The sequence below is a fragment of the Panthera onca genome, chromosome C2 (genome assembly GCF_046562875.1).
Source record: "Panthera onca isolate mPanOnc1 chromosome C2, mPanOnc1 haplotype 2, whole genome shotgun sequence".
Lineage (NCBI taxonomy): Eukaryota > Metazoa > Chordata > Mammalia > Carnivora > Felidae > Panthera > Panthera onca.
Window position 1 is genome coordinate 62427706 of NC_138347.1, and position 27071 is coordinate 62454776.

The 27071-nt window shown below is 36.7% G+C and overlaps 1 protein-coding gene and 1 pseudogene across 5 annotated transcripts in view; both read right to left on the bottom strand.

The window, feature by feature from the left end:
- LSAMP (limbic system associated membrane protein) overlaps positions 1–27071 on the bottom strand; it is an 889273-nt gene that overhangs the window by 458336 nt on the left and 403866 nt on the right. The gene's annotated exons all lie outside the window — the stretch shown is intronic.
- LOC144612819 (ATP synthase F(0) complex subunit C2, mitochondrial pseudogene) lies at positions 7380–8184 on the bottom strand (annotated as a pseudogene).

Sequence of the window (27071 nt, forward strand, 5' to 3'; positions counted from 1 at the left end):
AATGTTTATTAAATGTCTCACTCAACCCCAAACCTCATGAATTGTTTAACATACAAGAGAGACAGAAAGCCAGTATTTCTCCTTGTGTCAGCTCTTGTTAGGAGTGTCTCTGCTCCTCTCACTCCTGGCTAGGAACAACATTAACATTCATTGTTCTTGAAACACAGGGGAATTTGGGGAGCCCTTATAACCACAGCCAATCCTGTGCCATGTGGCTACGAATACACACCCAGTCTATAAGCACCAAGAGTCAAATGTGAAGGACATACCAAATAGTACACATTTAGAAGGCTATGGCAGTTGTCACTGTTCTGCCTCCATTGGCAACAATTTGAATATGCTAGGGAGAGAAAGAATCCAGTAGTCTCACACCAAGAAACCCCCATGAATTCAATACTGAAAAAATGAGACTTTTCAAATTTAAAAGTTAGCCATAAGGAAATTGGCTTTAGGTAGCTTGTGACCTGCAAGATGAGGATTCTTATCCAGTCTTTGGAGTAATTAGAGAATTTCATCACTGTTAGTGGTTTTCCATGCTGCTTTCCTCACTATTTTGTGGCAAAAACCAGAGGTCATAGCTAGGGGGAGTAGGTGGTTGGTTCATTTGAAAAATATCTAAAGGTACTTGTAATCATGAGTCCCTGTGACTCTATGTAGATACACATTTTTTAATAACTATCTTGGATTTTCCTATGAGAATAAAACATTTTAGCATTATGAATGTGAATAATTCAAGGAAAACTTACTGCAATAAATATCTACTTAGGCATACAACACTACCATTTCTGTAATTTTTATCGTTTCAGTTGTCCTCACAAATGTGACCCTAAAGTTAACTTTAAGGGATCTTTCTGATTTGCACCAACCTCCAGGAAGGCCAATTCCATTACATCCATCATTAAGAATTAGGAGATGATTCCAGTTTGACTTGGAGACATAAGTCCCAATCAAAGATTGAGGCCTCTTTGGTCTACGATGCCCTGACCAATGGGAAAACAAAAACAAAAACAAAACACCAAATATTGAGTAAGTCTATCCCTTTCTAGAGTTCTTTGATCAATATGATCTTGAGCTAAATCAGTAGTCCCAGAGCTATTCCAGATTTGGAGAATTATCAGGTCTCTGGAGCATAGCACATGGCCTCACTCTTTGACTACTCTTTCTTCCTAAAGAGAGAGCTAGGGATTGTCTTGATATGTTACTATTGCAAAGGAATCTAAAAAACGGATACATTTTCAAAATTGAATAAATACAGAAATAAAATACCCTTCACCATCTGCACATACCAACCAGACATATAACATGATTTTCAGTAATCAGATGTCATCCATGGAAAGACAAAAAATGGGAGGTGGTATTTTCCAGTAGGAAGATCCAATTTCTAAACAAAGAGTTTTCTGTGGTGGTTGTAAACATCAGCTATACTCCATGGAGAAACACATTTTTCTAGAACATTGCATATATGTAATACATAAAGCATGTTTTTATTACTAGTATTTGTCTTCTATCTTTCACATATCTTTGCAAATGACAATTCACAGCAAACCACAATAAGACTGCAAAGGCAAGGGGAAAAGAGAGCATGAGATAACATTAAATGTAATAAACCTTAAGATTTCTCTTTGTTGTTCACATAGTTGAAGCTAGTCTGCAGGAAGACTTATGTAGATTCCTCTCAGAAGGATGGAGATTTGTTATTTGTACATTGGATATTAGCAGCTGCAGTGCTTCAGTGAACTCAAAGTTTTATAGTGGAAAAATAAAATGGATAAAACCAACAGAATTTGAAATTTAAGAGTGGGGGACAATGTCAAGACACCAAATTAGTGATAGGCTTCAAGCTGCTGTAAGGGTCACAGTGACAACTCTTCCTTCTCAAAAAAGCCCAGCAAGATCATTCTCATTTTCTGAGAATCATAACATTTTCTAAGTACATACTGATTTTCAGATCATCAAGTTCTTCCCAATTTAAACACCATATGCTTCTTCCAATTCCTGCCTTTCCCTAGAGTTCCACAATGGGACCAAATCCTCTAAAGTCCAGCAGCACTGACTGTACACATCCTTCATTGGGAACATTTAATATAATAACCCCTAGAAGAGTTTCTCTGTTAATATACTTTATACATATATGGAATATTCCTTAAGGACAAGGACTGTGATATATCTCATAGTATCCAAAATCCCTTTACCATCTAACACAGAGAAGAAGGAATAAACTTATCTGTTGAGGATGAAAGTCTCTGTATCCATTTTATAGCTAGAAGTCTGTCCATAAATTGTATCGGGATTTGACAGTTCTTATATTAAATTATGCAACAAATAGATTCATACAGATTTCACTCACCAGTACCTACCTCCTTTACAGAAAAGGAAAATGGCATAATGTGGACGGACCAAGAAGGGAATAGACTTTTAAAAACAGACAGAAATTAAAAGAAGGGGCCCCAACATGTCATGATAAAGATGACTTGTAGCCTGGTTTACTCCATTTCTGCCTCTCATGAATAGACAAAATCAGTTCCTCTATTACACCTTCTTATTTCAGTGATATCCTAGACAGATCCTGCTGGGACTCAGACTTGAAGAGAGTGCCATTACTTAACCAGAACTAGAAAAAGCTAGCATGGGGCTTTATACAAAACTATGGCTTTATAAAAACTCTTACTACAATCTGTTTAGGGGTTGAACATGTTAGTTTCAATGTCTTTGGAAAAACTCAAACGATTGGAACTATTTCCAGGAAATTTCCCAGAACCCAAAAATCTTCCCATAATGTATTTTTTCACAAACCTCCCTGGTTAAAAACTTACAAATTTGCCAAGAATAGTCACTTTTGTTCTGGGTGTTGGCCAATCTCTCAATCTCTCTGCTGTTTCCCTGGAGAGGATTTCTGATAAGAAATTGATTCTCATCATTCTTCAGATTGGATGGGGGCTCTTTACCATTTACCGAAGCTGGACATCAGGAAAGCACCTGTGCTCTGTGTGACATGACATTGTATCTACACTTCCATCTCATTTCAAAGAACAGTTCCTTCTCCTGACATGCCCATCATCATTGATGGTGATATTAATTTCAGTAACATGGTTATGTACTGATATAACAATTATGAAACTAAAATGAAAAAAAAAAAAGAACAATTGAGTGCATCCAAGGTTATAAGAAAATCTAAAAGCATTATTATATTTTAGCTCACAAGTTAAGAAAAGGAAGATTGGCCAGAGAGATGCAAAAGAGTATATCAGAGAGAAAGAGTATAATGCTTTAAACATGAATTTACTGACAAGTTTGCTACAGGGTAAAAGTCTTTGGTTGGAGCAGACACAGTTTAGAAGTCCAGATGCTAGAACTTGATCCTTGCCAGAAATCTCTTTCAACAGCCACTTTGAAACATGTATATTTATAGACAAAGAGAGCCATAAAAATTGCATATGGTCTTTTGACTGCTTGAGCACTTAGCCTTAACTAGAGAAGTGAAGTGGAAGCCAACTTAATCTTTCTCCTAGGTTTTAATACTTTGGTGCTACAACAGTACACTTACTGTTAGGATTTGCTACTCTTAGTTAAATCTCTGAAGGCCATGCTCTGAGATTCCTAACACTAGAGGGTGAAGGATCTAAGGGGAAGGATTGAGCTTCCATGACAACTAGATGAGAAGTCCCTTTAGGGATCCAAATCAGCTTGGGCTTTAGGGGTTAAAAAATATATGCTTTCAAGAAAAAGTAGAAGAAACCTGTATTATTAATGTAGTCTAGAGGTGAAACCATACTTAAACAGGAGGTGCCATTCAGGAAGGGGGTGTATTTATTTTATATTTTAAATGACACATTGAGTCATAATGGAAATAGTCAGACACCAATGAATTATTTATATTGTGACCATTTTCCTTCTCTCCCAGTTTTCCTTTTTCTTCCTGGTGCTTCCCTGTTTATCCAACCTAATGCAATAAAATGCATAATTAATTTCTAAACGCTTCCGTTGAGCGGTGCAATTTGTCAAGTCGAGTTGTTAATAGAATTAAGCTTTTTATCAGCGATTAGCAAAAGAAGGTAAAAAAAATTAATTACAGAATTGTATGCCTCCCTGGTTCAAAGCCAGGTTTTGGATTAAATGTTCGATAAAGGTTTCTTGACACGTTATAAAACATTTAGCAAGAGCTGCTTTCCCCTAGTGCATTTAAAACCTGTCTCTGTGCAAACCCAACCTGCAAGGCATGTGCATTTGGGTAGACCTTTGTGCACACCAGCGTGGGGAGCTACAAAATCATTTTACAAAATCCTGAGGAAAATGTTGGTTTTCCTTACACTGCTCAAGACAAGGGATAAGCTATGACCTCACAGGTGTTTTCCATCTTTAATTTTTGATAGTGTGATTTACAGCTTGAGTGAAGTTGAAGAATTGGTTGGAGGGAATAATAGAACAGTACACTGATAACATGATTAATAGATGATAGGCCTTCATCTATAATTGTATATAAGATACCTACACAGGTTAGTATGTAAGGGCTGTTCAAAATATTTGACTTTACCTAAATCTCTCATATAATTTATCCACTTCTTCTAAGCTTGATCCTTTCTTTCTTCTCTGTCCTGTGTCCTCATCACCTCATTCTTTTATGAAGCAGAGTAATTCAACCAATTTCGTGCCCTCACTTTTTCCAGTCCAGGTGAGGAGGAAGGAAAGAAAAAACGAATCTGACACAGAAGATCCTGACACCCATTGGGCCACATTTTATGCGTGGCACAAATGACTGTTCTTCAATGGCAGGAAACATTTTACCTTTTTTCAATTGCTTGTACTAAGACACTCAGATGCAGCAAGCACTTCTTGCCTACTCTTCCACATCTGGAGGACCCATGCTTTTGGCCATCTGTTTCTGAATCCCACTGGCGAGACCCCTTTGAGCAAAGCCCAGGGCATAGTTTCCAGAGTGAAGTTGTGCTCTTCCAAGAAGGCATACTTGGTATGTAGGTCCTAAGTTCTAAACTTAGGATGGGAGGCCAGAGTTTGCCCTTCAGTTTCAGAGGCATGTTTTCTCATATCCCCTGCAGCAGAGAACCAAGCACTAGAATTACAGGGAACTTCTGCAGACTAAACAAATGGGTACACATTTACAACTGTAGTAGATCCAATCTATGCACATATACCCTATCCCTCCGAAACTTGGGAGAAGAAGGAGAAATGGGCCCTAAAAAGACAGTATATAAAGCATCCGTCTGTCACGAACACTGTCTCAGTCTGAGCTGCTATTACAAAAGACAACAGATCAGGTGGATTAAACAACAACCATTTGTTTCTCATACTTCTAGAGGAAGGAAAGTCTAAGATCAAGGCAACAGCAGATATAGTGTCTGATAAGAGCCTGCTTCCTGGTTCAAAGATGGCCATCTTCTCACTGTGTCCTCATATGACAGAAGGGGCAAGAAAGCTCTCCAAGGTCTCTTTTATAAGAAAACTAATTCCATTCAAGAGGGCTCCAGCCTCATGACCTCATCATCTCATAAAGGTCCCACCTCCTAATAATACCATTGCATTGAGGGTTAGGATCACAACTAATAAATTTGAGGAGGACACAAACATTTAGTTCAGAACAGAAGCTCAATCTTTCTTTTTGTTTTCTTGGTCCTCATTTTTCTTTTCACTCTATCTTTTATGCTTTCCAATGAACTTTGGATAATACGTTAAGTAGTCACACATAATTCAATTTTAAGTACTCAAAGAGTAGTACAGTATGACTATTTTATGTAACAAAATTAGATTATATAAAATAATGCTGTTATTGCATATCCCATATAAAATTATAGATTTGTTCTAAATATTTTCTCTTAATTACAAAATAAACAAAACCAATAACAAAACATAACGTAGAATCAGCTTATACATCTGGTTGAGAATTATAACGAGCAATGTAATTTTTCTGATCGTTTGAATTTAAGTTCCATGATCTCTAGGGACACTTGGTTTTGCTTATTGTCACTGTAACCTCATTACCTTGAATTTCTGATACATAGTAGGTACTCCATAAATATTAGTTACATCAATGAATGTGATGTAAGTGAAGGTTATTTATCCTGGGTTTTTTTGTTCCAAGTATTTTATTGATTTTTTTAAAGTATTCCTTTGCTTCCTCAGTAAACACAGAAACATACTTTGACTTTCCTTAATGGCTCAGAATTTTGCAGCGCCTCATTAAGTATAAGTAATATTAATTAGCACTATAAAATTAATAACCTGACAATTATCAGGTAAAATGGGAGGAATCAAAGCTGATTCTCATTGACCCTAATTGTCACCCACTTTGCTTTTGACTGATTCTTTGATTGTAGCTTGTTTTCTTGTCCTTAATCTCATTCTCATAAAAGAATGAAGAAATGTGCAATTCTATGTCCTCCTAAATGAAATTAAATACGGCTGCCTTTCTACAAAATTAATGAGTAATCTAAGGATGAATCTATCTTCTCCAAAATTGTTTTCCAACCCTCATTATAATCTTTCTTATCATTTGTATATTTCTCCTTTGAATTTTCAGTAGCTTTTAAAATACCTTTTCTTAGCTGAGCATTAACAATAACTTAGTTACTATGGAAGGTTTACACCATTCTTTTATTTTTTTTTCAATTAAGAATCTTTTCCATTTTAAAGATTAGTATATTTGAAAACCTTAATCTTTAAAGTACTCAACAGAGTGTCAGGGACAAATTTTGTGAAGGTTTTCCTTTTTACTAAAATTTAACAGAATTCTACACAAAGCAATGTTAAAAAAACTTGTACTATATTTAGGTGATGGCACTGTTTTATTGAAATGTATCATATTCTAAGTAATACCTAGGTACATGGTTTGAATTAAGGAAGCAAAAATCACCAATAGGAAAATAATACCATTACATATTAACTCTGCCTCCGGAAGGTGAACACACCTGCCTAACATTAAAAACAGAGTTGTTATGGGGCACCTGGGTGGCTCAGTCGGTTGGGCGTCGGACTTCGGCTCAGGTCATGATCTTGTGGTCCATGAGTTCAAGCCCCGCATCGGGCTCTGGGCTGACAGCTCAGAGCCTGGAGCCTGTTTCGGATTCTGTGTCTCCCTCTCTCTCTGACCCTCCCCTGCTCATGCTCTGTCTCTCTGTCTCAAAAATAAATAAATGTTTAAAAAAATTTAAAAAAAAAAGAGTTGTTACTTTCAGGTAAGCATATGCTTCTAGAGTGATCACTTTGTGCATGTACAATAATGCGAAGTGACTGCTCAAATGGAAAATGAAAGAGACACACATTATGCACAAATTTGCACTTTCTTAGCAAATGGTTTATGTGTAACACTCTTGAAAATTATTGGAATGATACTTTCCATCAATTTTTTAAAAAATCTTACTAATATCCTACTTGTTTGTCTTCCTTCTGTCAAACCCTGAGCCAATCACATTCCCAAGGCTGTCTGAGGAATTAGAGGAAAAGGAACATAACAGGGCAGACAAAACACAGGAGAAAGACCTATGTATGGAAGAGGGATATGACTCCACACAGCAGAGGATGAGAAAGGCCACTATCAAGCAAAAGAACCCCCTGACCTCTGAGAAGGCAAAGTCCAGACTGGTGTAGGAGAAGAGCTGTTGCTTCAGAGAAGGGTTCCTGGTATAACCAATGATGAAGCTCCCAAACATAATACCGATTTCAGTCTCAGTGCCAGCCACGTCTGCCTGTGGCAGTCCCAGCCCCAGCGAACTTGGCTATTGTATTGATGTTCCTTGAAACTTCCCTTGAAATGGAAGCTGCAGATAGGAACAAGTGATGTCAGGGGACAGGGCTGCCACACTGCTGAGACTCTCACCTGCTGGTCACCTGTCGGTGTCTATGGTTGTTTTAGCACCACTGCAGACAGTGATAGGCTCAACAATTGACAGGTACTCCTGACCAAGAAGCGGGTGGAGATGAACTCTGAGCAGGTATAAATTTTCAGGACAAGAGGTAGTGTGGCAGGAGAGCTGCTCCCAGCAGAGAGAAGCAATTTCATTAAAAAAAGAAAAACCCACACACAGGGGTGCCTGGGTGGCTCAGTAGGTTAAGCATCTGACTCTTGTTTTCAGCTCAGGACATGATCTCATGGTTTGTGGGATTGAGCCCCATGTCTGGCTCTGCACTGACAATGTGGAGCCTGATTAGGATTCTCTCTCTCCCTCTCTCTCTCTCTCTGTCCCTCCGCTGCTCTCTCTCTCTCCCTCTCTCTCTCTCAAAATAACTAAACATTTAAAACAAAGTAAAAACAAAAATCCCACACACAAATGTAGTCATTCTGCCCTCACTTCAACAAATCTGTACACTTTTGGATTTGGCTTGACCCTACACAAGAAGTGTCTTTTTTTTTTTTTAATACCAAAACATATCAACATATCAGTTCCTTGGTGCTCTAACACTGTTCAACATGTTTCGTAATTACAACAACAGAAATTTACAATTCTGCAGAATTACTCAGTGGCTATACATTTAACTGATAAATTTTCACAATATACATTTAGCTATCCAATAACATGACAACCTTAAAATGTCAGTGATCTCATGCCAACAGTGCACAGGCCTCAATCACTTGTTTGTACTGAAAAACCTTTATCTTTGCTTATTCATGATACATCGGTCATAGGTAGTAGTTAAAAACACCCATACAAAAAGTGACTTCTATGTTCTAATATAGTCCTATGAGCATAAGACAGTATTCAATAGCCATATTTTGCTCACAAGTGGTGAAGAATTTAGACTGGTTCATTTTTAGTCCTGACACTTTCTCATTCATAGATGAAAACTGGAAAATTTTGCAGAAGCTCTTTCTCATGTTCATTGTTCCTTGTAATTATACATGTGTTTTCCTATTTTAAGGCTTATAAATGCTTTCATAGATTACTTCTCTGCCTATCACAACTAGAAGCCAATATGATAGTGAAGTGCATGGAACTAGTTTTTTATTTAGAAAGCAGTACACATAAATACTGGTGGTGTTGGTTTGCAATAATGTGATCGGGTTGCTTGCAAGAATATGTTTATCTCCTATTGGTCAAGTGTGTAAATGAATGTAAGATTCTTTTGGTAACAAATACCCTCAGATGTAAGACAGTGATTCTCTTACTTCTTCACTCCCTGCCATAAAGACAACCAGCCTTAACCTCTGCCAAATCATTGCTATGCACTGTCTCCTCTTTGTTCTCATTTTATTTAATCTCAAAACACTTCCGTTTTTCCTACAGTTTATCTCCTCAATTTTCTACCTGCAATTTTCCCACGTATGGTTTGTTGCTTAAAAGGGTACATTTCCAAGTATAAGTATTTGTCTGACAAATAGGGTCAAATCTCTGGTTTGTATTCAGGAAGAGCTTCTCTTTCTCTTAAGGGAAGGGATGCTAAACTTTTCTTCCTTTCAACATTTTAAAATATTTCTCATTTGTATAAGTACATTTAACTCTCCAGGGGGTTTAAATAAATATTTTACTTCATTTGACATTACTGAGGTCCTAGAGGTACATAAAACACTTTAACCTCTGGGAGTCTCTCTCCTATCTAGTAATATACAATACTTTTAAAAGTTGTATTAAAGCATATGACCTCAGTCTACATATATGTACTTATTTTTAAATAATGAACTGCCTTACTAATATATTATAAGCCATACTAATATATTAAAAAATAATATATAAAAAAATAAAAATGAGATCCAAATATAGAGTTTATAATCATTTCTTCAAGACCTCAGTGCACACTTTTCAGACCCCTTTTGAGACCACAGCATGATCTGCCAAGTCATTAGCTATTACACTTGGACACCTAGAGGGAGTGCTAATCACCTAGGGAAACTTCCAGGTGGGGGTGGGGTGAAACATCAGTATTGTTAAGTAGCATAACTTTTAGCTTCGAAATTCTGGCCCCATTTTCTCTGGTCAGAGCCAGATCAATATTTTTGTGAGGCTTAGAGAAACAGAAGCCAATTAGTGTGCATCTGTGCCTTGGGGAGGGAGAATCTGGGCCCAAGGCCCAAAGTCCAAGACAACATTTCCTGTGGGAGATACAGCCTTCAGTGAAGTGCTTTTCCTTGAGTATTTGTTGATGGGGGTAGAGGTGTAGGCAAAGAGGAGCATCACCAGGGGGAGGATGCAGTTCATTAACATTCTGAGCATGTGAAACAGTTTGTGCACAATTAACTTTTCTGAAGTGTATTCCAGCGCTTTCAAATTATGTTTTGCATAGTGTAATTCTATCCTATTACCCTTAGCCACATACACCTTGGTATCAGAGTATTATAAATTATTTCTCTGCCTCCTTAGTGTTTACAACTTTCTGATATAGCACTTGTAGATAGTGATCATGCATATTCCTTCCTAGTTATCACAGTGAAACTAGAGCTATTTTATTCTTGTAATCTTTCTTCATTCGTCCTAAAGTTCTTTAATCATTTTTGTTGTTGGTTTCTTCTTTCATTTCCAGTTATCAGTATCTTTCTGATCCTGGGGCGCTCAGACTTAGAAGGGGAATGCCAGATATACTCTCACCTTACTGAATAAATAGGAGCTATAGGCTACAGCTTTCCTGTCCTGTGATAGCGTGTGTCTGTTTATGAAGCCAGTGCTCTCATGAATTTTTATTATCTTAGCATCACATTGAATTATCAGCATGTCACCTTGCTATTTAGAAAGCTGTCATCTGATTCTTTCTTCATCATGGCATCCTTCCACTTGAGCTCAGTCTTTCTCATAGCTTTGAATTTCTTTTTTTTTTTTTTTTTCCCTCCAGATTGCTTTGTTTGAAGTGATCTGTGGTTTGCACCATTTCCTGTTTAGGAAACAACTGCCTATCTAGGAAATTAGCACAGTCAATTAGAATCCAAGCTTTCTGAAGATTAGATTCTTCAGAAAAGTCTTAGCCAACTGTGGGCAGGTTTGCAGAATGTACTGATCTTGGAATTCTCCTTTCTAAAATGCTCTAATTTTGATCAGTTTCTTTGCAACTGGAATGTGTACATTTCGCTATCTGGGTATACATATCTGCATTCACACCTTTTTCCTAAATTAAAGTAAGACATGATTGAGCAAATATTTTAATATTCTATGTGGCTGATGTATACAATAGAAGAATAATTTGAAATATAATAAATACTACATTATTCCCTAATGAGCCTGATGGAACGTCTTCCTTACCATTTTCTTATTATATTTCTGACCCAAATTGAGGTTGACATACACTACCCACATTTTATTTGCCATTTTAGGTGTTTTTCATCTAAGTGTAGGGACTGTTGTGTGGAAAAAAGCAGTTCTCCCATGGGAAATAAAAAAACCAGAATTAATAGTTACAACCTGTTGAGTCTTTGTCTTATTGATGTAAAACTTGAAATTTAATTTTAACTATCTAGGAAGTAGAAATCATAAACTATCGATCCTAGATTGTGGTGTGAGAATTTAGTCTTCTTAGGCTTAGATTTTAGGGTATAAGTGATACAAATGCTGATAAATTTCCTCTCTGACTCCATATTGAAGTCTTGAATCTGCCCATAAGTGAATTTTTTTAATGTTGATGTTTTAAACATTTTTGACTCATCACAATATTCAAGGTCCTCTCTGAGATTCTGACTTTTTAGGCTGTAGGCATGTGACTCTCTATTCACTCTGATATTCTCTAGGATTATAAGATAGATGTGAGTACTTTTTGGTACATACAAAATAGAACTACTAAAACTTCTTTAGATTACAGACTACTGTATCTGTAAAGCTATCATTGCACAGAAAAGAATGCAATAAATTTCTAGTCATAAATCACTTAGCACATCTTGCTAAGGGAGCAGGTAAAATGTTCAAAAGGATATGTTCTAAGGAGGCAGCAAGAAGAAGGAAACAGACATTTAGTGGGGAAGCAAGAAATCATCAAAGTCGAAACAAACCATATAACATCCAGTTTTCTGAGCTTGGAACTCTCATCTAGGTCCCTCAAGAGGTAGGTGCACAGACTCAGGGGTTCGTTCAGATGGACTCAAAGAAACTAGTTTGATGGGTGCCTAGTGAGTAGAAAGCACAGTGATCTTGTTTTGTAGGCTCCTAAAGCAATGATTTGGTTAGGAAGATATTCTATTGGTTGGGCTCTATCATTCTATCCATTCTCACTGGGAAAACCTGTATGCTCTCCAACAGAGAAGATAACACTCTGCAGAAGAGGAAGAAAAGAAAAAAAAAAAACAGTAAAAGATCCATTTGTTTAATATATGAATGACAAAGATAATAAGGAATGTGATCAGGACAAAGATAGAAAGATGATCATAATTAACTATATATATTCTCAATTGTAAGAATTAATTAATCTACTATATAAAAGGATGGGCATTTTTACAGTCATGTATTTGGTAAGAAACTGTACCATGTTTCAGTATTTTCAGCTTCACGTCTATGAAGTCAGGCATACTTCCATAAGCACTTACCAAGATTATAGTTTTTATATTATTTCTTATTATATCAACAGCTTTATGTCCTTAAATACAGAGTTCTAGAAATATCACTGGGTATTTACAAGACTCTGTTCTAACAACTAATGACTGGATCCACTAATATTACTAATGTTAATTTACATAAAAAAACATATTCTCTTTGTTGCATCTTTTGACTTTTAAGGAAATATGGCAGCGTGGTTTGGAGGCCAAGATTTTTACTCAGAGTGGAAGAAAGTCATTTGTGGCTCCTTCACTCAGATGGCAATAAGACACACTCAGCCTCTTGGGAGCCTGAGAAGTAAGTACAGGTCAGTTTTGAGAAACTCCTTATGAAAATGATGGTGTGTTACTACCATACAGGATGGCAATGGAACATGTCTATACATATCACCTTGCACTTTTCTGTTACCACACACTTGTCTCATTAAAGGGAAATATCAATTTTTAATATTAAGTCATCTGCCAGGAGCTAAAGGAGATTGTTCAATGTTTCTGCTTTGTGGTGAATACCAAGGGAACAAGAGAGGGGAGGGAAAAAGAACAAATAGAGAAGTGGACATAAACTCATCAACCCTATTCTATTTTTAATCCACTCACTTTCCAAGTCTCTATGTTAGAATCGTCTTTTTCTTTGACAACCTCCCTAGTGATTTGGCAACCGTTTTCTAAAGTCAGTGCACTACTGTGTATTATTACTTCTCTTTATATTAACGTTCAGTTGAAGGAGGTTGCTTAGAGATTAGTGTCTAATTCAAAACAAGTTTACAATTCTGCCCATATTTTACTGAAAATCATCTTTGGCATGAAAAAGTATATGCTCAAGAGCACCAGAACTGTCAATTTTTCCTGTCTTGAGGAAGGGTCACCTGGAGAAAAGCTAAAGTTCATGTTAGAATTTTTCAAATTGGAAATTTGGCACTTGTTTCAGGTATACATATTTTCCAAGAAATTACAGGACTGTATTTCTATTAAGGCTCAATGTGGAACTGCATTTGGTACTTTATATCATAACAGGTTTACATCTGACCTTTTGATGATATGGTAACTTTTCAAATCCACCTATAGAGGGCTCATAGTCCTGCCATCTGCTTCCCTGTTAGAAGAAACCCAATAGTTAATACTCTGACAGAATATAGCTTTAGTTTATATGTCCTGTTGCTCTGGCCATAGTAATCTAAATAATTGTTTCAAAGTGATGGAGTTTTTAAGAAGATAAATTTCTCCCCCAAAAAGTGCTTTGCCTCACACCAATTCCATGACAACCATCTAGAGGAAAGATGCATCATCTTTCCCAGAGGTGAGAAAAAATTATATTCAACAGTGTAATTAGCTTGGTCATTCTTTGGCGCTCATATACAGGCTTCCTGAAGTGTTTCTGGTGCTGAACAATCAAGGCCTCAGTAGGGTTCCTCAGTTAATGTATGATTTGGGCTGTTGTCTTCCCCTTGTCCTCTTCTCCTGACCTGGGCTAGCACTATAACAAAAGTTTTGCTCTCCTATCAAAATCAAACACAGTATATGTTTCTATCTTTGGCTTAAAATTTTAAAAAGCTTTTTCCTTCAAATAACTACCAGCAAGAATGAAAACAGGGAGGTTGTTATCTCATTTTTTTTCAAACACAAAGGAAGTATTTTATTTTCTCCCCTTGAGAGTTTGCTAGCTGTTTTGTCTCCAGGGTCACAATTATTTAAAACTTTATACTTAGCTTTAAGACCCCTTTCCACTGCTAGCCAACCTCTTCCCTCTCCCTTTTCCCCCACATGAGGGGAAATTGCAGAGAAATACTACTTAATTATCACACCACGTAACTAATTAAAAGCAGGATGCTTGTGTATGGTATGCTAATGAGCTATTAGAGATCCAGCAAGCTTTAGTGACAAGACATGGGTTCCTATTCTACCCTTCACCTGGCTGTGGATTTCCAGTTGACAGTTAATGATGATGAGATAGGAATTTATTACACCGCTTACAAGCCAAGAACTTTAGGAGAGGGCAGAAAGGTTAAGCAACAAAATCACTCAGAGGAAGCAACACCTGAGCTGAAACCAAGAGACAAAGAAATGTGAGGATCTGGTTTATAGGAAACCATGGGATGTGTAGAGCACATGGCAGAGACCGTACAATAAATAGGGAAGTCTCATTATTATTTATTATGGACCCAGTGATGGAAGATGAACATATTGAAAGCAAACTATTGATTAACTACTGGTATGTATGTCATCTGTCCACAGATTTGAGTATACCAATTTAAAAGTCCATCCAAACAGCCTAAAAAATATTCGCATTTCATGCAGAGGTAAGGTTTCAGGCATGCAGAGATGCAGATAGAGGAAACAAAGAGGATATGAGAAGAAAGGGAAAATGGAAAGAATAAACACATAATCACTTTTGTCTAATTGTGAGAAGAGTATTACAAACGGAATAAGCAGGGATGTCAGCAAGGAGCAGGAAGATAGTAACCTTAATGTTAACAATAATGATAACCCACACTTATTGGGTATTCCTTTTCTGGGAGGCAGGCACCAGCTGAGCACTTTACATACACTATTTTGTAGATATCCCATCCTAGAGAAGACTATGATAAGGTCATTGTAGGGTTCTAAAGCAGTGTCTCTGACCATTATCTCTAAATAGAGATTCAAAACTTAAGAGCTGTTGCAATACATAAGGAAGAATGAATTCCCACAGTTTATAATAAAATGGAATAAAGTCAGGCGCTTCATTTTTTGGTGTCCATACCCCCTTCTTCCATAATATAATGGTTACTCATTTAAGTGGAAATTAACCATGGGAGGTTAACAATGTATGTGACTTTTGAAAAGATACATCCCTTTTTGTTAACAAATACTTATGGAGGTCAGAGAAGAAGAAAAGGCTTTCATGAGTTGATGGTGCCACCACCATGTATTTTGGATCTGTTACTTAAACTCTATTAAGGGGCATACTTTGAAGCAATAAAATTATCATCAATACTTTTACTTTGCCGGTCCCCCAATGTATTTGCACAACACCCTTGATATGCTTCAGCTGGTATTTCCCTTAAGTCAGGAAGTACTACTCCGTTTCCCCTCAAGGCTAATTATCAACTGAAACAAGAAAAGTAGCAGTTGGAATTTAGAGGGAAGTCCCTTACGTTCACAGGGGAGAAGACACTATGCCAGGCCCATCTCTGCCCCTTTGGGAATCTGAGAGTTAGGTTGGCAGAGATACTGTCACTAGAACAGCAACTCCCTTAGTGGACAGCTCATTAGGTTAGGAACCTCTGTTTTCCGGCCATCATGTGCATATCATGTACATTTCAATATAAAAACACAATCTCCATCTGGGTTGACCCCAATATTTATTCTTCACTTTTCCATCCATAAGAGAATATCTATATTATTGGCAATAAGCCCAGCTAAAAACCTCCATTTTGCAGCCTCTCCTGTAGACAGACTAACGATGAAATGGATGAATGTCAATGGACAAAGGCTCCAGCAATGTTTTCTGAAGGAGAGATAAAAATGTAAAGCATGGACCTCCAAAAACTTCCTTGAATCTTGAGGATGGAAGCCACTCATTAAAGAGTGAGGGACACTTGGGGGTCTTATTCAGTTAAGCATCCATCTCTTGCTTTTGGCTCAGGTCATGATCTCATGGCACTGAGAGCTACAGAGCCTAATTGGGATTCTCTGTCACTCTCTGCCCCTCCCCTGCTCTCCTGTGTTCTCACTCTCAAAATAAATTAACATCAGAGAAAAAAAAATATAAATAAAGAAGGCAAAGTCAAACTATAGGCTTAGGGCAGTTGTGACATAATTTCATTCCTGGATATCATTTCTGGACTATCTTACCTTAAAGAAACTGAAAACCCTCATTTGTTTAAGCGACTTTGTTTGGACTTTCTGTAATATGTGACTAAATCTAACTCCAACTAACACATCCTTTCCCCAGTTGCTTCTTACTACTGCTAGACTAATGAGAATGGTCATTTAATTTTTCTCTTTGTGGTAGATAAAACACAAATACCTGTTGTTGTTTATATTAAGGGGTACTCCTTTTGGTAAGCACAGTGTCACATCAGCTACAAATGCCTCTCTTGTCTAGCTGATCAAAACTCTCTTTCCTTACTATAATTCAAAGTTTAGTTGGAACTCCATACTCCATCCTTCATGTAAGGCATAGCTTCTTTATCTACCTCTTCTTTCTTTCTTAGCTATATCCGAGGATTTGTGTGGGTAGGTGGAGGTTTGGAAGTGGACAATGAGCTTCTTGATAGTGTGCTGCTGGATAGGAGCCTAGGGGTTCATGTCACCTCCTTAACGTCCTTTAGGTATTATGATCTGTGAGGGCATCAGAAAAAAAATATTGCTTGGGGCATCTGGGTGGCTTGGGTAGTTGGGCATCTGACTCTTTATTTTGGCTCAGGTCACGATTTCACTGTTTGTCAGATTGAGCCCAGAGTTGAGCTCTGTGTTGACATCATGGAGCCTGTTTGCGATTCTCTCTCTCCCTCTTTTTCTGCCCCTTCCCTGCTTGTTCTCTCTCTCTCTCTCTCTCTCTCGCTCGCTTTCAAAAATAAAATAAAACTTCAAAAAATTTCAAAAACAAGATAAAATCACTTTTTAGAAAAACTTAAGCATAGAATCCTTCCATTTTTTAATTTTGCCTCAATATTTTGTGTTTCAGGATTTCTAAAGTTCTTTCATTTCTTCTTTCTCAAACACACTCTCACCCTGTCTCTTTCTCTCTTCTATTTTATTTCTTTCACTTTTGTTTCTTGTAGACTTTACTCTTAACTTTAGAAACTGTTGCACACCTAAAGCAATATTTTTCTTTTGAAGGACAAACACATTGAAGACAGGGCTGGAAAGGGGGCAGAAATGTCTGTGGTCTAAAAAAAAAAAAAAGAAAATAACTTTTATTGGGATTTGAATAGCAAATGAGGGGTGCCTGGGTGGTTTAGTTGGTTGAGCATCTGACTTCAGCTCAGGTCATGATTTCACAGCTCGTGAGTTTGAGCCCTGCATCAGGCTTTGTGCTGACAGCATAGAGCCTGGAACCTGCTTCAGAATCTGTTTCTGTCTCTCTTTACCCTTCCCCAGCTAATGCTCGCTCTATCCCTCTCTCTCTCTCCAATATAAATAAACATTACATAGGAAATGAAATGGTAGTCCAACCAGATAGAAGAATCTATATAACATCAGATCATTCAATGCGCTGGATAGCTGTGCTGTCCCTGTTAGTGTATCCACATGATTTGGTAGGGCCTAGATAAGCCCTCCTAATGATTAGACCCTATAGCTCAGAAAGCTGAGTGCTGAGTAGTGCTCTACCCATTCCTTTTTCATCATTACATCTGTCCATTCCCTCCCATTGACTATGCACAAGGTTCTTTAATGCCTCTCTCAATTAAGCCTAAAAGGTGAAATGATGGAGGGTAAGTACAAAATTTGAATAATGAGTAGTTACAAATTTGACTTTTCTGTGTATGAGCTGTGGAATAATAAGGTATGAAACCTCTGCAACCCTATTTCCTCAGTTATACAATGTGGATTGGAACCTTTCTTATTAGATGTTAAGTGAGATATATAACACATCTATTACATATTTTATTGATTTATAGTTTACATTTGAATCTCTAGCATCCCACACACATTTGCAATAAGCTGCTCATTGAGCGTGTTCAATGCTCAATAAATTGCTCTAAAATATTTATTGACACATAATGCTCAATAAATATTCACTAAAGTTTGAATAATATATAATGAAGTAATGAATAAATGTCCTAATGGCAGTGCTCTGAGTCGTTGCTAAATTTTATTTGTGTAATGCTATTATATATCCAAGATAACAATGAGCTTATTCCATTATGCAGCAACCCTATCAATAAGATGACACATAATTCCAACCAGGGCACTTTTTAGAATAAAAGGGAGCACTATTAGTAATTACTACAGGACATGGGTGCCTGGGTGGCTCGGTCGGTTAAGCATCCAACTTTTGATTTCGGCCCAGGTCATGATCTCACGGTTCACGGGATCGAGCCCCATTTTGGGCTCTGTGCTGGCATTGAGCCTGCTTGGGATTCTCTCACCCCCTCTTTGCCCCTCCCCCATTTGAGCTCTTTCTCTCTAAATAAATAAATAGACATTTTAAAAAAATAAATGTAGTACATATACAGTTCTATGGGGGCACTCAGTAAAGAATCTCAGTTAAAGAAATAAATTCTTAAATTTGAATAATCAACCCTCCCACTATGAACACTGATATCTAATATATTTTCTTGTAACTTAAAGTTTGTTTTCTTTAGTTTTATATTGAAAAGCATGATACACTTTTACACCACAGTCATGAATGAAAAATGTCCTAAAAATATGTGAATGGTCAATTAGTCATTTAGGAGCCTTTCAGTCATACAACACCTTTAACGTGATAAAAATTGTCATCTTACTGGTGTGATAGACAGAAACGGTAAAGGACTGTCATTAAACAATGCGAAAGGTCAATTTCCCTTCAAGTAGCACAACCATTTCCCTGGATGGCCAAAGCCTTAATATCCTTCTGCCCCATGAAACTCAAGTAGAGTTGTCGGGTAAGATGGACCACAAAGATTCTTTGTTGTATTTGAGATCTAGATTGTGACTGTCTTAGCAGCTGAGTTTGTCAGCATACCAGCATTAGCAGCCTTGGTCCTTCAGTGGCCAATAAGGACTAATCATGAAATGAAACACTGGTCAAGTTGTTCTCAATTAGGTCCAAGAAAATGTATTCCTGAAAGCACATGGGCACTCTAATTGCTAACCCCTGGATAATTTTGACTTGCTGAGGGAGTTTTAATGTTTAACATATGTTAGAAGGTTACAGAAAACACTTTCAGCTGTGACTTTTATGAGGACTCCCTGTTTATCCTGTTTGAGCTGTGAACACAGAATGTCACTTCACAGAAGATGTTAAGTAACATCTTAAAATGTTTCTTAGCCCTTCCATACCCACCCAAACATCCCACTTAAATAGTTATATATAGCAAGCAGTAACAATACCATAACATAAAGTCAGGAAGGTTTAAAGTGCAATCCAGGTTGTTCAGTCACTAGTTCTGAGATCTTGACAAACCCTATTTACTTCTACAGACTTTAATTACTTCGTATGTAATGGTAGACGATTATACCATATATACTATAGATTCCTTTCATAATTAACATTTTAGAAGTGATTCTTTGAGGGGCGCCTGGGTGGCTCAGTCGGTTAAGCATCCGACTTCAGCTCAGGTCACGATCTCACAGTCCATGAGTTCGAGCCCCGCATCGGGCTCTGGGCTGATGGCTCAGAGCCTGGAGCCTGCTTCTGATTCTGTGTCTCCCTCTCTCTCTGCTCCTCCCCCGTTCATGCTCTGTCTCTCTCTGTCTCAAAAATAAATAAACGTTAAAAAAATTAAAAAAAAAAAAGAAGTGATTCTTTGAAGCCTTAAATAGTAACATAGGATGTTATAGTATGAGATAATGATGTTTCATGGCTCCACTATAAAGAATTGATGGCCAAGAAGAGAATTAACTAAACAGTTAAGCTAATATGGGGTGCTTGGGTCACTCAGTTGGTAAAGCATCGAAATTTGGCTCAGGTCCTGATTCCATCGTTCATGAGTTTGAGCCCCACGTCAGGCTCTGTGCTGACAGTTCCAAGCCTGGAGCCTGCTTCAGATTCAGTGTCTCCCTCTTTCTCTGCCCCTCCCCCACTCACACTGTCTCTCCCTTAAAAATAAAATTAAAAAAAATTTAAAATAAGATTTAATAAAATAAAAACAGAATTCAAGCTTTCTAATATGCTATAATTTATTTTCAGTATCTATACATAAGGTACCATGTTATTACCATAACATGATTTTCAGTGTAAACATCCAATCTCAAATACAAAACTTAATTGAATTTATCTTACAGAAGAGGAAACAGAACTAGAGAAGTTAAATATCTTCCCTGAGGTTGCAAATCTTGAAAGAGTCCAGATTTGCTTACTCCCTGTTAGTTTTTTTCATATTTTAAGTTTCTTCAGGTGGAAATAATAACAAAACTGGATTGTTTTAAAAAACACTTGGGGCTCGGTACTCTAGGAATATTGAACAAGAACATTCTACTTTACTAACAGTATGAAAACAATGGAAACATTTTTCTTGTAAAATTCCCATCTTAAATCGTAGAAGTATAATCTACTTTGTGGATAGAGTATAAAATACAATTTGCTGAGGGATAATGAGCCAAGTTGTAGTTAGTGAAAAGAGAAGCTGCACTTTTATTATTGTTTTGTAGGAGGAGTAATCCAATAATGATACCCAAACTCATTTTGGGGCTCTTTTCTGCCACAGAGAAGGACAGCTAGAAACACCACGGAAAGAAGTAAAAAAGTACCATGAGTGTATTCTTAGATATTCTATCTGAATTCAGTATGGGGGAATAAATATGGGTTAGGATGCAATTGTGAAAAGAGAAAAAATAAAAACAGTGATGAAACGGAAATGGGACTTTAGAAAAGAAAGCAGAAGGGTACCTGGGTGGCTCAGTCAGCTGAGCATCCAACTTTGGATCAGGTCATGATTTTGCAGTTCGTTTGTTGAAGCCTCACATCAAGCTCACTGTTGTCAGTGAGGAGCCCGCTTCAGACCCTCTATCTGTCCCCTGCTCTCTGCGACAACCCCAATTCACACTGTCTCAAAAATAAATAAATATTGAAAAAAATAGAAAAGAAAGCAGAGTGAAAGTGGAGATGGATGTAAACATGAGAAGTTACTGAAACAGTTTTTCTTTCTTTGTGACAGCATTGAAGACTTATTTATGCATATGTCTTATGAGTCACAGACCTACAAACAAACAAACATGGATGTAACAAAACAAATACAGGGACCATATATGTTTTAATAAAACTTCTGTCCAATGATGGATTTGAGCATGGACAAAACTTATCATGATGTCTGTTATATCATGGAACTGAATCCACTAATAAAGTCTGCATTAAGTGGAGAAAGGCAAAAATAACACTAGAAAACAAAAAGGGGAAATCTATAACAACAAAACTTTGAAATAGCATTCTTTCACCTGGCAAGATAAGTCTCATTGTTTGATACAAACACACTTTGAAGTGGTCTTATTGCATTGATTGAAGTCCTCCCAAGCTCACTATTTGATAATGGTTAGAGGTAGCAGTTCAGTACATATCCTCAAATTTGTCATATCACTAATGAGGAGATATATTTTCTTGATAAAATATTAACGTACTTTATCTTGGTTCTATATTTTGAAGCAAAGACTGAACTACATTGATGTTCTATCTTTCTATCAGTCATGGTGTTTTCTTGTTTTTGCTTTGTTTTGATTCAAAGACAATAGGGATAACTATTCATCTACTGGTGATTCCATTATTTTTTGCATGATTTTGACTTCCACAGATTCAAGCCACATGTAAATAAGGTCATCCTTTATGTGTACAAATCTGTTCTAAGTATACAGTAGAAAAGTCCATTAACATGAAAAACTAATCCAGAAATTTTGGGTGCTGTTTGTTTTAAATGTCTTAGCTTTAACTAGCTAACTTTATTGTTGTTTAATTTTCTACTCTTCCATGGAAGCAAAACTTTGAGTATAAATAACCTCTCAGAATCAGGTAAATTATTTCTAGGACTTTATAACATGCTAATGTGTTCCCTTGGATTTCCTGAGTCCTTCTGGTGTTATTAAGTGCTGTCATTCATTGTTTGAACACTACTTAGAATTGCTCACTGTTCCCCGAAAGGTCATCAAAGCACTTAATAATTTCAGAAAAAGATAAGCAGGACAGAAGACCTTATCTGTATATCAAATGTGAGTTCATGTGTGACCTGTTACACCAGCCAAACTTCTGTCCCTATCAATCCTATCTCTACCTCACCCTATCCTTAACTAACACAGCACTGGATAAGGACTCCTTGATTTTCCATTCTCATCCTGGCTTCTAAATTGATTCTCTTTGTAACCTCTGACCTCCAGGCACAAATGGAAACCTAGCCCATATTAATATAAAAAGGCAACTGACAGAAGTAGAATATTCATTTAAATGTATTCCAGGAGCCATAACAGGCCATCTGGTCTATAATAGAGAAAATATTGGGTTTGTACTTTCAGTACCAGATAGAAATTAATCACTATTATCTTGGAGGAATCTATTTCAAAATTATAATAATTCTGAATTCAATATGTGTTTAATGTGATTTTTCTATTTCTCTTTGTCTCTCTCTGACTGTGTGTGTGTGTGTGTGTGTGTGTGTGTGTGTGTGTCCAGAAGAGTCTGGATGGTGGGTGGCCACATATCACTCCTGTAAAAAGGTGTTTTATCATGGACCAGAACACTAGCCCCAGATGCCCACTAAGATTCCTCCTAAGTCTAAGTTTCTCCTCTGGCTCCAATCTGTTGTTTTCTATCTACATCCTTTCTGTTTTCCCACTAAACTATACCTCTTCATTGTGTATCACCCCAGTAGTTTTCCTTTCTGACGCATCTCACACTTAGTAAGTTATTTTCAAAATTTGCATTTCCCCTTCGTCACGCTTTGAACATCTCTCTCTGAGTTTCCATGGATTAGAGTCCATGTATTAGAATTTGGAAGACATGTACTTTGTATTGGACTATGATTAAGAATAAGTTGTCATTGTATTCTGTATTTTTTACTTCTGTTGTTGTTTTTTTCATATTATCTTGATACTCCTATTACTAGGATTTCATTAATAGAAGAATAAATAAATGTCAGGAGTTGTTAGGAACTATGAATATAAAGGGAACAAGGTCCATATAGTATTTCCAAAATTGATAATAGTAGCATCAAGTGGTAACATGCAAAATACTGTTACTCACAGAACAGGCCTTTCTTTTTAAACTTTTTAAAACATTTGTTGGGTATCTTATAAACATAGTCACAAAGTAATTTTTGTTCCCTCTCTTCTTCCATAAAGTAATATCTAAAAAACATCTATGTTTAACAATCTCGGGCATTTTTGAAGAAAAATACAATGTGTCTGTAGGGGGTGGTGATGGGGATGGGTGGTTTACAACTTAAATGTTGTTTACCTAACTATTACAGTTTACAACAACAGGAAAAAAAACACAGGGCAATTGCATTTTCTTTTTTTTTAACCTCATTTTTAGGCTTTCAGACTAATGTAGAAATATAATCAAGGAAAAAGAATAGTCTTACCTGATTTTTGAAAGAGTGATTATGATAAAATGTTCAAAATCTGCTTCTTAAAAATATTAAACATCACTAGTAATAATGAGGTTGTATGAGGTAGCCCTCTTTCACCCTCACTTCCCCTGTATTTACATCTTCTAATCCTCCCTGCATTCTTCCAATCTGAGACCTATATTCTAATTAATTTTATTTCCATAATGGACAAACAGGAGAAAGCTTTAATAAATGGTACAACCATTCTACACTTAACTGAGTAAGACCAAATCAGGGAAAATCAAAAGGGTGAAAATATGTGATTGTTAAGTTCCTGACTGTAAAAGCACTCACACAAGGAGACTAAAAAATAAACAGACAGACAAACAAAAAACCTCAAGACTATATATTTTAAGGGCAATCACATTTAGAAGGAACTGTGTTTTAATACCAGAGCTAATTTATTTGATGGATTCAAAAGTCTATTCCTTGGAAGTATAAATGATGGATATCCACAGGAAAATATTTGTTTAAATATCCTGAGTGCTCCATAGTTTAGAATTCTTTGGGGAAAAAAAGGTCTTTCTTAGTTCAAAGAAAGCATTATCTATAACTAGGAAATATTTGGATTAGAAAGAAAGTGAATGCATCCACCTGCTTCATTTATGTTAGAGTTGGATGCACCTCTTTAAGCTCTCAAAAAGATATATATGAAATACAAAAATATCATTTTATGCATGATTAGTCAACAAGGGATGTAAGGATTATTTAAGAGTTAGTTTAGGCTAAAAATAAGTGTTCCAAAAAAGAATAAAGGAGTATCATGGTATACACGTTATTATTAAGAGAAGAGTATCTTTGTGGTAGATATTAAGCTTAAATAAGATTGAAGTCTGTAAAAAACTCCCATGAAGAACAGAATATAAGTACAAACACACAGAGGTGGCCCAGTGGAGAAATTCTTACTGAGAACATTCTATATAACCTGCTGAGAGAGTAGACCAAACAGTGTCCATCAATGAATGAGCTGACCACCAATGGTCACCAAGGATGAACTCTGGAATGAAAAGGACTCCAGTGCATTCATCTTCCTCACATTTGTTCATAGTCATGGTTGTGGCAGATGCTGACACCCACAGGTTACTACACATGGAGCAGGAGAAAAATGATTTGAAACGAAAGGCAATAGTAGCAGTAGGGATTGCAGTTTTGAACACTTGGTCTACACATCGGTGAACACTTGAATGATCATCAAACAGTGTGCAATAGAACATGGTCCTTAACAAGAGAGATCAAGCAGTATTAGGTCTATAAACAGAAATGAATCATAATGTCCAGTAGGAAGTGAAATGTGGTTAGCATGTGGCTAATATTCATGTGGCTAATATCAATAGCTCACACTTGTTTATTCAGATAATACACAGGACTTTGCAAGTACACAGCATTCCTCTAGATACGAGAATTTCTAGGGCTATTTTTTTTTCCTGACACTCGTTGAACATTTGTATTTAACATAACAATTCATCTTTTCTTCTTGTGCAGGTTTTAACACATCTGCAAAAGAGTGTAGATCACAATCTGCTTACCCATGTCTACATATGTCAGAGTTTTAAGTCACCTGGTATAAAGGATGTAAATGCCCCAGGATAAATATACCGAATGTTTAGAGAGACATGATGGACTTAACCTATTCTTACTTTCATCATAGAAAAGAAGGAATTTATGTTTGTTGCTCATTGTAAGAAGATATTCTATCTTTTGGACACTCACTCAATATTAGTACTATGATGTATAAGATGTCACTGTAATGTTTCTTAATTACTGTAACCCTATTCAATGCTATTTATCTGTATGAGATACTGTGCTGACAAAATGGCACATTCAGGATAGGGGGTGAAAGTAATAATCCTATAATAAAAGTGAAGTATATTAAAGACGGAAAGCACTATTACCCACAGGTAAAATCCTTTGAGGGCTGAACACTTCTCTTATTTATAATTTAGTCCCAGCAGGACAACTTTTCTGTGTGCTGATTATCAGAGCAACTCTAGCTTTGGGGAGCAAAAAAATAGTCACACACACACCCAGAAGCTGAAATAAGCTTTTCCCTTCATGTGATTTAGGAGCTATTGTCACTCTGTGGAACTCTGAAAATTATTCCATTTGAAAATAATTCAGCTCCTAGATTATATATTGTCTAGGTTTCCCCTTCCTGCTCTTTACTACTGAGGACATTTAAATGAAACTATTAGATGATTTTTTTTTTTACTACTTATTCTCCACCTGAAGTTATTATACTTAATTCATATGATACTCATCTGCAAAGCAACCAAACAGGAACATGAATTCAGTAGGGGGAAATAAACAGGAATGGAAGGATTTGTAAAGTATAAAGAGCCAGGAAGAGAGGAGTCTCTGCGGAGACAGGAGCACATGTGTTCGGCTCTTTTCACCTCTAAGTTGATGACTTAACTTTACCTATGTTTGAAGTACTTGAGAACGGCTTCTATTGTGACATAACCGTGGCTGTGGATAAATTAAGAAACTCTTTCTGTTGGACACATAACTACCAAAATCAGGGCCTAGGATGACAAAGTTATTCACACATGATGCAAATGAGGTTACAGCTCAACACCCAACACCTAGCCTAGCTCATGGTTGTTGTGCAATACATTTTTGTTGAATAGACATTTGAAAAATACATATTTATTGAATTAGAATGTATATCTCCAAAATTGAATGCTTTGTCAATCCTTTTGTATTAACTCATATGCCTCACAGAAGATGGGTGGCTCGTCTAGCCTATGGTCACCCTCGAGGGACAACCAAGAAAATCTTTATTCTGCCAGTACCCTGGGAAAGTATCCATGTTGCTTCACTCTACAAAACTGTTAGCAAGTCTTTGTACCTGGTGTTTGCTTTTATTGTAGGTGAGTTTTCATCAAGAATCTTTTTGCTAGTACTTGCCACTTGAATACATTTTGGACATGAGTCACAGGAATGCATTCACCATTTTTGTCTTATATTTTAAAATTATATTTTACATGTCCCTGTGAAAAGAGATGTACAAAAGGACAGCCTTCTGTCTTGCTCTCAAACATATACATGTAACCCTTTAGTAAATCAATAGTCCCAAGAAGTCAGCATTCTAGAGGAGAAAGTTTCACACATGAGCACTGCTGGAAGCTCCTTCTCACAAAAGGTGTGATTTCTAGCAGGGTCTTTCCACAATGATGGCATCCCTGATACTAGCTTTCTGGCTGCCCAGAAAAGTATACTTGTCTTTCCAAATAAATATCTCTTCTTTAGTTTAACTATAGTCTCTGACAAAAGCCAGCTTTAGAAGAAACAGGAAGCCCGTTAATAATCATGACTGTGTCATGTGAAAGATTCTCTGTGCTGATTTTTGCTTGTGTTAGTCTCAAATCTTAGAGAATAGTATAAATTTTTCACAT